Source organism: Eumetopias jubatus, unplaced genomic scaffold (assembly GCF_037043125.1).
Source record: "Eumetopias jubatus isolate StellerSeaLion01/CBP00866 unplaced genomic scaffold, mEumJub1_p1.0 scaffold_9, whole genome shotgun sequence".
Taxonomy (NCBI): Eukaryota; Metazoa; Chordata; class Mammalia; order Carnivora; family Otariidae; genus Eumetopias; species Eumetopias jubatus.
The window spans coordinates 63987051-64004704 of NW_028274815.1; the positions used below are offsets into that span (position 1 = coordinate 63987051).

The 17654-nt window shown below is 36.7% G+C and overlaps 1 pseudogene; it reads left to right on the forward strand.

Annotated features, from left to right (window-relative positions):
• Nucleotides 1-1251: 1251 nt before the first annotated feature.
• The window catches only part of LOC114198528 (proteasome maturation protein-like), a 28022-nt pseudogene continuing 11619 nt past the window's right edge, over nt 1252-17654 (forward strand).

Below are 17654 nucleotides of genomic sequence, written 5' to 3' on the forward strand. Positions count from 1 at the left end.
TTCTTTGAAGGAAATTCCTGTAACATCATGTCTCATCATCAGGGACTTTACTAGCCCATATGGCATCATTTTTGTGCAAATTTCAGAGAGCACCTCCCAAATGTATTCCGTACAGCCTGGTGCCAAAGTATATGACTTGGCAAACAGAGCACAGACTGAACTTCAGTCTCCACTCACTCTCTTAACCAGGATCCTAGGGACGTGAACATGTACACCACTGCAAGTGAAGACTTCAAACACGATGGAAAGTATATTATATCAATAAGTGATCTAAACCGAAATAAGTCTACTTATACTTGAAAACCAATTAACAACTTGAACTGCAATAAAACAAAAATAAGTCCTTAGTTTTTCCTGGTGAATTTGGTTATTCTGAATATTAAATTTTATTCCCAGGCATAATTCAGAGTACAGCTTTCTGCTATATCCTGACAAATTCTATACAGCCTTGTTAATTATGTGTCTGATATCCGCTTCATAATGGGATTTAAGCTTGCTTTTTCCAACTTTTTCTAAATTATTAAATCTAGGTGAAGTAAAATACCCAATTAAGTTTCATTTTATAATATATATTTATTAATTAAAAAGTTAACTATGGAAAATTATAGACATTGAAAGAGTAATATAAGCCTTAGGCAACTATAATTAACAGAATCAAAACACTGGCTTCATTTGTCTATTAAATTTAAAAAAATCTTTTTTTGCCTAGCCCTGTTTGATAGTGGAACATGGAATGGGTATGAGGAGTCTAGTGCAGGCAGATGAGGTTAGAATGTCATTTTAAAATGAGATCTCAGTGTGTGACTTCTGAGACTAGTTCAGAAATGTAACACAGTTTCCATCTGCCTTTCTCTCTCATGAGACATCCACCCTTCGAATCCAGCTGCCATGCTGTGTCAAAGTCCCAGCCACATGAAGAAACCATGTGTAGGAGTTCTGGCTGAGAACTCCCAGTACTATCCTAGCTCATAGCAAGCATCAACCACCAGACTCTTGACTGAGGTGGGCTTTGAGTTGACTTTAGTCCCCAGGGGCTGTCAGCTTGCAACTGCATCACAGACCCCATGGGACAACTGCCTAGCTAAGGCCAGTCACCCCAGAATGATGAGACATTTGAATAATAAATAATGGTTATTGCTTTGCCAGTATAAGTTGGGAATAAGATAATCAAAGCCTTTCTACTTCAGAGAGAGAATAACATATATGCACATAAGCATCAAAGAACAGTAACAGCATTTACAAAAACAAAAGATGTCGGAGGCAGGTGAGATCAATGTAGGTCATTGTATCTGGAAAAAGCTTCAGGGAGAAAGTGGCATATTAGTTGGATATTGAAGGTGGAATAAGTATAAAATCCATTCAACGAGACTGTATCAATTAATAAAATCAAGTAGCATGCTATAGAAAGTGGTTTAGCATTTTACCAAATAGAAAATGATATTTTAATGATTTTTTGGAGGGGATTAAAATTTAAAGAATTACAAATATAGAAGTTAGTAAACAATTTTAACATTGTTTTTCTATATTTGGAATCATCATTTTACCTTGAATCATATTAAACCACATTGTCCTAATGCCAGGGAAAAAAAGGATTGTACCTGGACCATGCAGAAGGGCCAAACATTTGATCTATAATGAGAAATAAAAATAGGTTACATTACTGCATGTATAAGTTAGAGAAGTTATGCAGTTAAGTACATTTGAATTAACAAATATAACGTAGATGACATTTTTAGGAAAATAATTTGATGAAAAAGTTTTAGATTGATAGCCTCCGCAATTTTATTCATTTGCATTTTGACAATGAAAAGTTTGCCAAACCATCTCTTAATTAAGAACATTGTGCACTATTTTTACTCTGATTCTACTATCATAAATTTCACTTTAAATTTCCAAGACCTTTTGGCAAACAAAGAGATTACTATATAGTATGATGCTGTTTTCTGTACCCAAACATAGTGTAAGTCCTTGATTAGACCAAGTATCCAACGGTGTCATTTCCTCTCAGATTTATTGAATGTTGGTCACTAATGCAGAATCTATCATTTTATCTTCCTCTAGTAGTGAATTTGAACTAGCTCATCCACATTGCGGTAGCTTAGATTACGGTTCATCAAATATTCACTGCCTTCTTTCCATGGAAGTTGTCCTCATGGGCTTAGAATTTGGCCATGTGACTGGCTGTGGCCAGTGGATATGAACATCAGTGATAGTGTGCCAGTTCTGAGCTGAGACAGTAGACAAGCACACCCCATGTATCCATTACTCTCTTAGATTGGATCCTGGAATGACTGTATGTGAAGTAGACCTGATCTGAATCCAAAGCTCATAATGTCATTCAGCCTATTTAAGCTCAGACAAAATAAATTGAATGGTAGCCCAGCCAGTAGACATATGAATGTGAAATCCATGTCTAATATTGTAAACCACCATAGTAGGGTTTTTGCTATACGGTATTATCATAGCAAAACCTTAGTACATATGTTTACAGAAATTAAAGGGTTTTATTCCCTTAGGTTTTCAACTTTTCCTGAGACTATAAGAATAAAATTTGCCAAAGAAAAGAGTTATCAATTTATTCTAACATATTTGTTATTTTCCAAATACAAAAGGATTCACAGATCATTTTCTAAAATTAATATTTTCCCAAAGTTTTATTTTGCTGATGAAATTTCAATCACCCCTATGATCTACAAGTGAAATTTCTTTGTATGTATTCTACCTCCACCTGGATAAATTTCAAGTATACGGATGTCTTCTTAAAGAATAAAACACAATCAGCGTAGTGGCAGCTTCTATGAAACCATCTTTTAGAATTTGAGGGATTTGGGGTCTGAATACATTTTGCTGGAAAAAAATGTATTCTTTATTCAATAAGTGAGATTCTACAGATAAATAAGTTTTCTTATAGTGCTACACTTTATACCAAAAAAGAAGACAAAAGTCAAAACCAAAAAACAGTCAACCAATAGAGAAAAGAAATTATTATGTTGTGTAGACATATCAGTGACATGTACCCCAATTTTCTTATTTCTCAATCCATACTTTGCTACTCACGTAATTTTAGTTTTAGTAATTCCTAAAATTTACTCAACCACCCTCTGGATTTGTTACCAGGTTTTGATTGCCTCACACATACTTCTTTGCATAGAGAAATTGTGTTGAGAAGTTCAGCCATCACCTCCCTAGACTTTTTCCTACTGTACAGAGTAAGATCTTATTGAAGATTGTATGGTAAAACTACCATTTGGAATGTAAGTAAATATTTCAGTTTCCATTCCATATCCCACTCTGCTTTATAATTTTGCTTCTGATTTAAATTCTAACTGAAGCTTAATTTTGAACCAACCTAATCTGCAGACTATGTATTTTCTTCAATCTTTCAATGACCATGTGCTACTTATATTTATGTTTTTAGGTCATAAAACAGTATTCAATTATTCTAGAGATCATAAATCTGGTATGCAAAATGAAAACCCAAGTGGTTCCACCCTTGTGAAATTTGAACAAAATTGCTAAGTTAAATAAATAGATAATTATTTGAGTTGGGTCATTTAGATATTCACTTGCTTCAAAAAGGGAAATAGATCATATAGTATTTGGGGGGCCAATCTCCTATCTAATTAATGAGTTAAACATTTTTGAGTAATATTTTTTATTTCTTTAAGATTTCTTAAATCTTGATTGGGTACTTGATTCTTCCAATAACCCTATGAAAAAACAAGGAATACATCCCAAAACATAATAATTTGATAAATGGTAACTGCTGAAATACTTGATAAGTAACTGGATCCATTTGGAAGATAAAAGAAAGAAAATCAGTTTTCTGCCTTACTATTTTTACTTTATATAGTTTTTTTTCAATTGGATTAAATATTTATTGTGAAATAAAACTATAACTGTACTAAAAGGAATACAGATGAATATTTACTTATTTATTTATTAAAGATTTTATTTATTTGAGAGAGAGAGACTGAGAGAAAGAACATGAGTAAGGGGTGGGGCAGAGGGAGAGGGAGAGGCAGGCTCCTCGCTGAGCAGGAAGCCCAACATGGGGCTCAATCCCAGGACTCTGGGATCAAGACCTGAGCCGAAGGCAGATGCTTAACCGCCTGAGCTACCCAGGTGCCCCACAGATGAATATCTAACCAACATTAAATGGGGACAGCTGGGTGTCACAATTGGTTAAGCAACCCACTCTTGATTTTGTCTCAGGTCATAATTTCATGGTTTTGAGATCAGGCCCCATGTGGGGCTGTGCTCAGAATAGAGTCTGCTTGAGATTCTCTCGCCCTCTCTCTCTCTCTCTCTGCCCCTCCTGCCTGTTCTCTCTCTCTCTCTCCCTCTCATAATGAATAAATAAACCTTTCAAAAAAATGACATCAGGATAAAATAGCTTTCTAAGCATTAAAACAAAAGTTGAAATTACAAGGAAAATGATGTTTGATGCAAGTACATTAAGAATATTTAAATACAAGTGCATCAATACCAGTAAAAATACTAAGAAATTACCCAATTAAAGATATACCTGTAACATACATTACAGAATCAGTTGGGTTTCTCTTTAAGAAAACAGATGATATCCATAGAGTGATTGAGGATATTTTAATAAAATAACTTCTTATAAATATGTGGGTGGAATTAGGAAGAATCCTCATTCAAGAAACAGTTGAGTGGAAGCCATTACCTTCACTAGACCCAAAGATGCAAATAGAGCTAGAAATTATCAGAAACTGATTAGGCCAGTAGCTGCAGGAAACAGCTAACAGGAGCTGTGGTTTATGGTATTGATTATTGACTGCCCAGTAAAGATAGAGTTGATTTTGATTCCTTCTGATTCCTTCTGATTCCGTCTGATCTTCTGCCTCTTACTGCCCCAAACCAATCAGAAGTCAGAGGACAAGGTATGTGGCCCATAGGGATTAGCCCAATTTATGTGGCGCATAGGGATTAGCATCCTAAGGGCACAGAGCAGGATGGAGAGTAAACTTGTAAGGACAAATGGACAGTATTCCAGCATAATCTTTTTTTTTTTTTTTTAAAGATTTTATTTATTTATTTGACAGAGAGAGAGACAGCGAGAGCAAGAACACAAGCAGGGGGAGTGGGAGAGGGAGAAGCAGGCGTCCCGCAGAGCAGGGAGCCCGATGTGGGACTCGATCCCAGGACCCTGGGATGATGACCTGAGCCGAAGGCAGACGCTTAACGACTGAGCCACCCAGGCGCCCTCCAGCATAATCTATCATACCTTTGACATACCCACTTTTAGCTTCTAACCAAATGGAAAGCTTTGTCTGAACTCAGAGGTCATACAAGTCCTATCAGTTATTATATAACCATAATGTGTCTCAGTTTCATAATACTGTCACCTAAAACTTAAACTATTAACCCTATCAGTGTTCTTAATATCAAGTAATTGATGGAGAAAAAGCAATGTAAAGCCTAGCTGATACAGGCCTACTTCTATGGATTAGAAGCCATTAGGCTTGGGTTGATAATTATATCTTTCTTCTTTCACAACCTATTCCAATTTTTATTCAATTGCTTTCAGCACCTTGCTGAATGAGTTTCATTATTTGAAAGGATGACCCAAATGTTTATTTCCACATAATCTGAGTATATGGTGATCTTTTGGGTAAAGAACTATTAAGAATCTTCATGAATTCCTTTGGTTCCAGCTACACACCTTATTGCTTCAATTGGCTTGGAGTAATCTAATCACCTTGTCCAATGTAGCACCATTACCTGTCATTTTTCTTCAGCAGCACAGCATCAGAGACTATACTGGATGAGAAGTAGCTTTAGCTGCCAACTTACCGAATTTGATTGTGCTTCTTAGTGGAACATTCTTTCTTGGGCATTAAAACCTAAAATCTACTGAGTTAACAGCTGCAAGGGTAGGAAGTAGAAATTCCTCAAGTGGGTTATTAGGTGAAAAAGTTAGGGGAGTCATTCTCACCCTGTGCCCCTCCTTTCTTGAACACATGCATTCTAATGTTGAAAAAGATGGCACCACATATTGGTTGCTGTTTTTTTTTTTTTTTAAGATTTATTTATTTATTTGACAGAGAGAGGCACAGTGAGAGAGAGAACACAAGCAGGGGGAATGGAGAGGGAGAAGCAGGCTTCCCACCGAGCAGAGAGCCCGATGCGGGGCTCGATCCCAGGACCCTGGGATCATGGCCTGAGCTGAAGGCAGACGTCTAATGACTGAGCCACCCAGGCGCCCCATATTGGTTGCTGTTTTAAGGTATGTACTCTATCTCAAAAGACAGCATTCTAGTTTCAGTGTATTATCTCCCCATTGGTACTATAACAGAGTCTTCAGCAGCTGTTATACTGTTCTATCAAGCTATCTGTGTCTGGATGATGGGATACACCCTAAAACTTAGGAATTTTGCCAGAGGCAGTCTATTGCCATACTATCTTCATTACAATATGAGGGTTTTTGTTTGTTTGTTTTGTTTTTGTTTTAATCAGAAGAAATGCTGGGTGTCGTATGGTGATGAGGAAGTCATTCTGAAAGCCTGTGGTGGCCTAGGCAGGGAAGACAGTCCTTATCTAGATTCTATTTCTATTCCGTAGAGGAAAAATTGCTCCCTCCGCCATGATGAAAATCAGCTTGTCACCACATGGTGCTGGTGTCCTCGTCTCATCAGGGAGGTGGCTTATTGGGGGCAGGACATTGGCTTCTGCTATTGGCAGGTGAGCACTCACCAGTGCTGGTGGCAAATCAGCCTTGGAATAGGAAGTTCATGATATTGGCCTATTGTGTGCATTGTGAGAGCAGGAGAATGGTTGGGAAAGTGAAATCCAAAGAATGGGAAATTTCTTCTACCTAATTATTAAGAGACTCTCCCACAGTAGATTGATCGGGATCATGACCTGATGAAGTAACACAAATGTTTATTTCCATGTGATCTGAGTAGGCATATATTTGGATACAAACATCTTCACAGTCTGTGATAATTTTGATAGTTTATCCATCTACCTCTCCCTTTAAATTCCTAGTTCTAAGTCTGCTGGTGTCGTTTTTCCTATTCTGAGCTGCCAATTATTAGGCACTGTCCATAAATTGATGGAGCTTTGTGCTTCAGGATTTCTCTCCTATGTGAAGTAGATAAGCAGATGTATCAACTGACATTATTCTAAATCCTGGGAAGATTTCATCAAGATTAGCCCTGGGAATGACTGTAATTCTATAAATCCGCTTCTAACTGGCACCACTGCACCAACAGATTCATCTAAGAACAGGTCCATACTACTTCATCTGTTAACTGATTATAGAGAACTTCCCACGAGGCTACAAATGTTGGTGGAGGTAGAGGCAGCAAAGCAGTAAGAACAGGTACCATGGGAGTCTGAGCCATCCCCTCATGCAGCTTCCTAGTGCCTTCTAGACTTGTTCAGGCTTCTATATCCTATTTTCATTTTTCAATATAAGGCTGCTCTGCATACCTAATTTTATAATTTGATGGATCATACAAAGCTCAAGTCATAGTAGGCACTGTGGGTCACATAAACATTTGCTGTTTCATGGTAGGTGTGAAGTCTCTACGAGGGCCCAGCAGCTTTTCAAATAGAGGAAATGTTTTTAAGCATGGGAAGGCATGACCTCATGCCAAAACTTGTGTTGTGATTTTCATATTGTAGTTTTCCATAGATTCTATATAACACCTGAGTTTGTCGCAGACACTTTGAATACCATTTTGTCATTTAATTATAATGCCTGAAAATATAATATAATATTATATATATATATATAAAATACCTTGCATCTGAACTTGGAACTGCTGCAGAGTAGTTTATACTCTGAATCTTATTCAAAATGGGTAGCCAGACCAAAGCATCACACCCAAATATGGCAAATATTGCCTTCAAAATCCAAAAAGGCCCAACAAGCGCCATGTCTCTTCTTACTTGTGGGTTGTGCTAAACTACATAATTATTAAATTGAATAAAAGATGGATATGGATTGTAAAAGACTGCTTATCTTTAAAGAATACCTCTTTATTTTTCATTGCTTTTGCATGAAAAGAGAACAGAAATATCCCTGATATCTCTATTTGTATCATCTAATCTGTATTTATATTATCTATGTATTCATATGTGTATACTTACACACTTGACCCTTGAACAACATGGGTTTGAACTGTGTAGGTCCATTTACACATGGATTTTTTTAAAGATTTTATTTATTTGAGAGAGAGAGTGAGAGAGAGCGAGAGCAGGGGGAGGGCAGAGGGAGAGTGACAAGCAGACTCCATGCTGAGCGGGGAACCTGATACGGGGCTTGAGCTCTCGACCCCGAGATCATGACCCAAGCTGAAACCAAGAGTCAGACACTCAACCGACTGAGCCACCCAGGTGCCCCTACACATGGATTTTTTTATAGTATTGCACCATACATGTATTTTCTCTTCTTCATGATTTTCTTAATAACATTGTTTTTTTCTGTAGCTTACTTTGTTGCAAGAAAACAGTGTAAAATACTGATAAACCTACAAAGTATGTGTTCACCAACTGTTTACTGTTACTGGAGGTTTCCAGTCAACAGTAGGCTATTAGTAGTTAAGCGTTGAGGAAGTCAAAAGTTATACATGGATTTTCAACTGCATTGGTTGTCGGGTACCCTAGTCCCCACATTGTTCAAGGGACAACTACATGGCATTTTACAAACAGAGCATAAGAATGTATTAATACATTTCCAGATTTTGTTTTCTCTTTTAAGGGGTTCTCCTCATATCACTTAAGCTTGGAAGGATTATCTCAGCTGATTTACTATCTTAAGGCATCTTTTGATATCTTGTCCCAACTCTAGAAGTATGGGAGGGAACCTGCATAAGCAGACCTTTGTCTTTTTGACATTTTATTTTGAAATAACTGTAGACCTACAAAAAAACTGCAAACACAGTAAAGAAACTTCCCATATATTCTTTTTTTAAAATTTAATTTAATTTTATTATATTATGTTAGTCACCATACAATACATTATTAGTTTTTGATGTAGTGATCCACGATTCATTGTTTTCGTATAACACCCAGTGCTCCATGCAATACTTCCCATATATTCTTCACCTAGCTTTCCCTAATATTAACATCTTAAAAACCTTTGTAACACTATCACGAAGAGAAAACTAACTTTGATATAATACTATTAAGGAATTTACTGATCTTATATGAATTTTAAAAGTTTTCCCACCATTGCCCTTTTTCTGATTCAGAATCCAATCCTGAATCTGATGCTCTGTTTGGTTGTCATACTCCTTACTTTCCTTCTAGGATAGTTCCTCATTTCCACAGTCTCCCTATGTCTTTCAAAACCTTGACACTTTTGAAGACTCCAGGCCAGTTATATGTAGAATGACGTTCAATTTGGATTTGTGCTATGTTTTCTCATGATTGCATTGATGTTATACATTTTGGACAAGAATATTACAGGAATCATTTGCCTTTCTCTTTGCACCATATCATGAAGTACATGAGGTTAATATATCTTCTTGCTGGTAATGTTAACTTTGATCATATGGCTAATGTGGTGTCAGCCAGTTTCTTTCACTTGAAAGTTATAATTCTTCTTTTTGTAATTAACAAGTTTCTTGTGAGGCTACTTTAAGGCTATCCAAAGATCCTGTTCCTCATCATACTCTTCCCCACTAATTTTAGCATCCATGGATGATAATTCATGTCTGCCATAACTATTTTTGTGGTATATGTTTAATGATGAATTTCTATTTTGTTTATCCCTGCTACATTTGTTAACTGGAATTTTCCTGTAAACGAGGAGCCAATTCTTCTTCCACATTTATGTGACTATTTATTCACTCATTCATATATTGATATGGATTCACATATTTATTTTATTCTCTTTCTTATAATCCAATATTTTTATTATTATTATTTTGTTGCTAAATTTGTGTCAACTTTAGCATTTGGCAGCTTTGAGTTAGCTCCTGTGTTCTTTCAATATGCCCCCATTTCCTTTTATGTATGGTCTTACTGGCAACTCAAGATGTTTCAGGATCACACTGTACATCTCTGTGCCCCAGCTCTGACAACAGCCACTTCCCAGGTAGACCGAGTTCCTTTTATTGAAGAATAGTATTGAGAAGACTAGTGTGGGCTAAGCAGCTTTCTCCTTTTCTTTCTTTCTTTCTTTTTTTGTTTTTTAAGCAGCCCCTTTTTTAAAGCAATTTTATTGCTGAGAGTTCAAATCAGACATGAGATAATTGATGTGAGTCAACTTCAGAGTAATACTTTCCAGAACAAAAATCTCAGAAACTTTATGGAAACATTAAATGAGTGTGTGAATGTGGCTAAGGGTGAGAAATTTGCAACAGCAAATTAAACATCACACTCAAGAAAGTGGTAGAAATCCATTATGGGAATTATTTAACTTCATTTGTAAAAGGAAAAAAAATATTCACTGAACTTCTGATTATCAGCAGATAGGAGATGAGGTATGACCTAAAACAGGGCACATTCTTATATTAGAAATTAATTATAGGGGCGCCTGGGTGGCTCAGTCATTAAGCATCTGCCTTCGGCTCAGGTCATGATCCCAGGGTCCTGGGATCTAGCCTCACATCGGGATCCTTCCTCAGCGGGGAGCCTGCTTCTCCCTCTCCCACTCCCCCTGCTTGTGTTCCCTCTCTCACTGCCTCTCTCTCTCTGTCAAATAAATAAATAAAATCTTTAAAAAAAAGAAATTAATTATAGGTTGCTGTGTTAATGTAAGGGACTCCATTAGTTATTAAAAGTTTAGAGTTCCCATTCTTTTGGTGAGAAAATAGAGAATATGATATTATTCCAAATATAAGACTAGTACCAAAGGGTTTTAACATCTGTATTCCTAACACTAAAATCCTAATCGATAAACTTAAAATGATGAATGTGATATTTCTTTACAACAATAAAAGGAGAAAAAAAATGCATCCCACTGTCAAGACTAATGTTCATGGATTATGACTCTCTGAATTAGTAATCTCATTATGAGTAACAATAAGCAAACTATGGATATTTTAGACATTATTTAAGAAATTATGATAATTCAAAAAAGTAAAATATTAGATAGTTTTTTTAGGTTTACAAATGATTTTCCCCCTCTCTGAACCAAAAATATAACATTAGAAAGTGAGACATTTTACTTATTTAAAATCTGTTTCAGAAAAAGTCAGATTACCTAATCTCAAAGAAAAAAAGAATGATTGTGGTGCTTGTCATTTCAGTGGAAATATTCTCTTATTTGCACTTAAGTTCAACTCCTTCTAATGTTCTCCCATATAACACAATCCTCACACTTGAGGTATCTCATCTTTTGTAGGAGTGTATTTATCATCATTCTTATTAGTAATATCATGACATTTTACTATCAGACGATCGTCTATAATCATGGCTAGTTTTGTGTGCCAAATGAGGGAGGGCACTATAAAATGCCACTATTGGGTCAATTGGATGAGTACTCCCTAATGGAGTACTCCCAATTTTTTATGGGAGTAAAATTTTTTTTATTTTTTTTACATTTTTTACAAATGTTTTCCCCCCCTCTCTGAACCAAAAATATAGCATTAGAAAGTGAGACATTTTACTTATTTAAAATCTATTTCAGGAAAAGTCAGATTACCTAATCTCAAAGAAAACAAGAATAATTGTGGGGCTTGTAATTTCAGTGGAAATATTCTCTTATTTGCACGTATGTTCAACTCCTTCTAATGTTCTCCCGTGTAACACACAATCCTCACAGTTGAGGTATAAAAAAATGCCAGGGTTTGGGTTTAACACAACCCTATAACTTTAACCAGCATCTCAGGTTCACTTGAATTTAACCAAATAACAAGTTATAGAAAGATATCTCAATTCAGTATTAATCAGAATACAATCTATGTGGGAGATTCCAAATTCTGAGCCAGGGTACATGTGCAGTTCAACCAAAATGGCAATGAGACTTACCAATCTCCAGCTATAAATCAAGATAATGTATTTCTCTTTATATTATTTCCACATTAATTGTGGCTATTAATATGTACAATTCAAATAAAGACTGGAGAGTACACAAAATATTTTTCTAAAATAAGAGGTTGAAATGAGATTACTTGAGGCATATTTTGCTAAAAATTACTATAACACATGCATCATTTTCTTAGAAAATTTTTTTAGCAAACCCATCAACTTCATTTTAAAATCTTTTTAGATTGCTAAACCTGAGGAATTCTAACTTTCAGAATTTAGTATTTTGTATAACTACAAAATATTACATTAACTTAAATCATTATGATTTCCATTTCACATACTAGAATTTGAGAATTAAAACTATGGTCAGAAGAAAAAAAACAATGTTTATGATTTCAAGGTCTGACTTAAATAACTTTGACAAATAGGAAGATTGAGTATGATCCCATAACCTGTTTCTCCAGCTCCTTGTTTACATCTATGGCCCTTTCTTTATCTCTCCCCAGGGAGTGGCTTTGTCAGTCAGGTGTGATACAGGCAATTGGGCCTCTTCTACTGATGTTCCCAAACTCTGTGATTTAGGATTGAATCATAAATGGGGATGCATTCTTTTAAATAATCGATTCCAGTGTTTTATCCTTTGCATCTATGAAAATAGTAAGGGGAACTATTTGCAATTTTTTTTTAAAGATTTTATTTATTTATTTGAGAGAGAGAGAATGAGAGATAGAGAGCACGAGAGGGAAGAGGGTCAGAGGGAGAAGCAGACTCCCCGCCGAGCAGGGAGCCTGATGTGGGACTTGATCCTGGGACTCCAGGATCATGACCTGGGCCGAAAGCAGTTGCTTAACCAACTGAGCCACCCAGGCTCCCTGCAATTTTTTTAAACTTAATTAAAATTATGTACTTCTCAATACTATATGAGATAACTGATTGTTAATTTTTTCCTTTATTTTGGTCAGAAGTTAAATCAACTCAGAATAATGTTGGAATATTTTTTTGCAATTTTCTATGACTTTAATTAGTACAGAAAATAAACAGGGAAACTTGCCACTTAATAAATACAATTTCTTATTAGTCAACAATTGAAAATAAACAGAGTCCTTTGCAAGAATAATAAAAAATGAAAAAAAAGAAATAATAAAAAATGATCCTGTTACTATTCATATGTGCCCAAAATAAACAAACATTTAAAACTAATCAGGATGTGATAAGAACCAAAAATGGAATACAAATACTAACAAATGAACCTAGCTGTAGTACAAATGAAGTTAACTGTATTACAAATGAGTAACACATCTAAACTAAATGGAGTGGGGAAATTAAGAACCGATATAAGTAACTGTGGAAAACAGTGTCATGATTGGATACTGTCAGGCTAAAGATAAAAATGAACTCTAGTCCTTAAAATGTTTTTCATAGCAGTATGATTTAGCAATTCTGAAACTATTTTATGTGTATGGTAAAATTGAACAAATCAGAAAATATAGTGTGAATAGAATGAGAGCCAGCTTTCTCACTTTTGGGAAAAGAAATTATAAATAAGGAAAAGAAGAAGGCTAGAATGAGCCAGGTAGTGTCAGATTTGAATTGGAGGCATCAGTATAAACTCATGGGTTTTGATCAATAAATAGAAAAATAGATGTGGTATATATACACACACTTGAACTCATATGGGGTTAGTACATAAAAATCTATTTCCTAGTTTTGTCTGTGGACATGGCCTAGAAGCCATGACATCCTGGTAACAGTGAGCACACCTAGATCCCAGATCTTTGTTTATAAACACCATTCTCCAATAAAAAAGAACTAGAGCTCCTTAAAGAAATGCTTGATTCCAAAACTGTGGCAGGAAAATATAAGAGTAGTCTGAAACTTCTGGTCCCAGAGTGTAAGAAAATTAAAAAGGAAAGAAGGAAGGAAGGGAGGGAGGGAGGGAAGGAAGAAGAACACAAGAACCAACATGGAAGAGCCCCTAATGTTCAAAGCTGGAACAACTTTTCAATAGAGTAAATAAAGAGCATTGGAATAGAACTCATAGAATAAAATAAATGTTCATGGAAACTTATTGATATAAATAAATAATCAGATTAATGAATAAATGGAGGAGACATGACAGGTCTTCCTTTCGTAAAATTCTAACGAATATGTATGGGGAGGAATGAGAGAAATAAAGGATATTCCTTAGTCAGTCACTACAGCAATAATTGTTGTAGAGAAGATCCATTGATGAATACTAAAATTAGGGAAAACTAGGGGAAAAGTTTGATGAGGAAAAGATTTGCATAGTCTCAAGCATGTCCCCCAAGATACTTAAGAAGTACAAAAGGAAAGAATAACTTTACTGTGGGGAAACCCAACAGACACCATCTTAACCAAGTGATCAAGGTAAACATCACCAGGAATAACACATATCAACATCGTGAACCTTGATATGATGCCCTGAGAGGGGTATGATATTATTGTGGTACTTTTGAAAAGAATGCATAATCTCAATCTAAACATGACAAAACATCCGATCCCAAATTCAGGGTCATCCTCCTACAAAATTACTGATCAATATTCTTCAAATGTGTCATCTTCATGAAAGGCAAGGAAAGACTGAGGAACTGCCATAGATTGTATAATACGTACGAATAACAACTAAATGTAATGTGGGACACTGTAGAATCCTAGAGAAGAAAAATAACATGGGAAATTGGTAAAATTTGAATAAGGTCTGTGGTTTAATTAATATTGTACCAGTGTTACCTTTGTGTTCTTGATAATTTTACTATGGTAATGCAAGATATTAACATTAAAGGAAGCAGCATGAGAGATATAAGAAACTCTTTGTACTATTCTTGAACATTTCTGTAAGTCTAAAATTAGATTAAAAAGTTTTTGAATAAATTTTTAAAAGGGACTTTGAAGTAGAAACTTGGGGACCCATGATGTCTTCAACTTCCTCATTTTGTACATTATAGGCCCCAAAATATTGAAGGACTTACCTATGGTACACAGTTTGGGAAAGGCCAGGATGAGAACTTAGAGCATTGCCAAGTTTTCGGTATTACTTTCCTGTGGTCCAGTGTATAAAAATAGGAGCTTCATTCCTCAGAAATTGTTAACTATTGGGCATCCTGTCTGAATTAGACCTTCCCTAGGAAGTTTCAGCTTCCAGGGTTTATGCAATGTGGAGATGAATGTCAAAATTCTTTTACATATCTTTTGTCATACTGTCAGTATGCATTACATTGACTAAATTACATTGAATAAATACAGCAGGGACAAAAATGCTCTATCGCCGATAGCCTTGCTTGTCTATACTGAAGATTAGTAAAGCTGCCAGATGTTACTAATTTAAGGGGAAAAAAATCAAAATTTATAAACAAGATAGGTAGGAGCAAGATGGCGGAGGAGTAGGAGACCTGGATTTCGTATGGTCTCAGGAATTCAGCTGAATAGGGATCAAACCATTCTGAACACCTACGAACTCAACAGGAGGTCCAAGAGGAGAGTAGCAACAACTCTCTGAACAGAGAAGCGACCAGTTACTGGAAGCTAGGACATGCGGAGAAGTGAATCCGAGGCGATATTCGGGAGGATAGACGGCGGGGGAGGGGGCCTCCATCGGCCGCTTCTGGCAAGTGCTAGAGCTGCGGAGCCCAAAATCGGAACATTTAGAAGCCGGCTCTGCTGAGGGACATTGCACCAGTGGCTAAGCGGGGGGTGGAAACCTCGCGGGACAGTGTGGTCTCAGGACCCTCGGGGTCACAGAAAGACCAGGGGTGCCTGAGTGCGGCAGAGCTCCCAGGTATCGGAGCGGGGAAGCCGGCTGCAGAGACGGAGCCAAGGCGTGGGCTCTCAGCTCGGGGTTGCCATAAACTGTGACTGCGGCCCAGTCGGGCCACTGCTCCTCCAGCAGGGACCCAACAAGCGGCAGATCCGGGGAGACTCCCCTTCCTTCCCAGGCAGGAGCGGTGCGGAAGCGCACCGCAGGGATCTGCTGGGTTTGGAGACTCCACACGGGGTCAGGTGCCAGACATAGAAATGCTCGGTCACAGGCCGGGTGAGCACGGAGTGCGGCCAGAGACCGGGGAGACGGGAGTGACTGCTTTTCTCTGGGGGCGCACTGAGGAGCGGGGCCCCAAGTTCTCAGCTCCTCCGAGTGGAGATTGGGAGGCCACCATTTTCACCCTGGTCCTCCAAAGCTATACCAGAGCTTGCAGGGAACAAAAGCTCCTGAGAGCAAACCCGAGCAGCTTGCTTAGCCGGGACCGACAAGGGCGGGGCAATTCTGCCTCCGGCAAAGACATTTGGGAACCACGGCAACAGGTCGCTCTCCCAGAAGATCAGCACAAACAGCCAGCCAAGACCAAGTTTACCAATCAAGGAGAATGGGAGAACTCCAGCACTGGGGGAATACTGCACATAGAATTCATGGCTTTTTTTTACCATGATTCATTAGTTTTTCAAAGTTAATTTTTTTAAACTTTTTTTTTTAATTTTTCTTTTTCCCTTTTTCAACCAACATCTTATCAATCCCTTTTTTTAAAAAAAACATTTTTTATTTATCATTTTTAGAGTCATATTTTATCCCTTCATAGTAGTTAGCCTTATTTTTGGCATATATATATAAATTGTTCTCTCTTTAAAATTTTGACATACAGTTTCTTCTAACAGATCAAAATATACCCTAAATCACTAGTGTATGGCTTTGTTCTAGTCTCCTGCCTGATCACATTCTCTCCCTTTGTTTTTTCTTTTTCTTTCTTTTTTTTTAAATCTTCTTTCTTTTTTCAAACAACTTCTTATCATATCAATTCCTTTTATAAGATCTTTTATAATTTTCATCTTTACAGTCATCTTCCATCCCTTCATTGTATCAATCATTATTTTGTACATATATAAGTCTTTCTTCCTTTAAAATCTTAGGAGGCACTTTTTTCTAACAGACCAAAATACGCCCAAAATCTAGTGTGGGGCACTGATCTATGCACTAGCCTGATCATATTTGATCATATTCGTTTTTTTTTCGTATTGTTCTGTTTTTGTATTTATCTTTTTCTCTTTTTTTTTTTTCTTTCTTTTCTCTTTCTCTCTCTTTTTTTTTTCCTTTCTTTCTCTTTCTTTTCCCCTGGTTTCAGGTCTTTTCTGATTTGTATAGAGTATATTTGCTGGGGACATTGTTAACCCGTTAGCATTTTGTTCTCTCATTCATCTATTCTCCTCTGGACAAAATGACAAGACAAAAAAAATCACCTCAGCAAAAAGAACAAGAGATAGTACCTTCAGCCAGGGAACTACTCAATACGGACATTAGTACGATGTTGGACCTAGAGTTCAGAATCATGACTAAAAAGATACTAGCTGGGCTTGAAAAAAGTGTGGAAGTTATTAGAAAAACACTTTCTGGAGAAATAAAAGAACTAAAATCGAACCAAGTCGAAATCAAAAAGGCTACTAATGAGGTGCAATCAAAAATGGGGGCACTAACTGCTAGGATAAATGAGGCAGAAGAGAGAATCAGCGATATAGAAGACCAAATGATGGAAAATAAAGAGGCTGAGAAAAAGAGAGAGTAACAACTACAGGATCACGAGGGCAGAATTTGAGAGATAAGCGATACGATAAGATGAAACATTAGAATAATTGGGATCCCAGAAGAAGAAGAAAGAGAGAAAGGGGCAGAAGGTATATTGGAGCAAATAATAGCAGAGAAC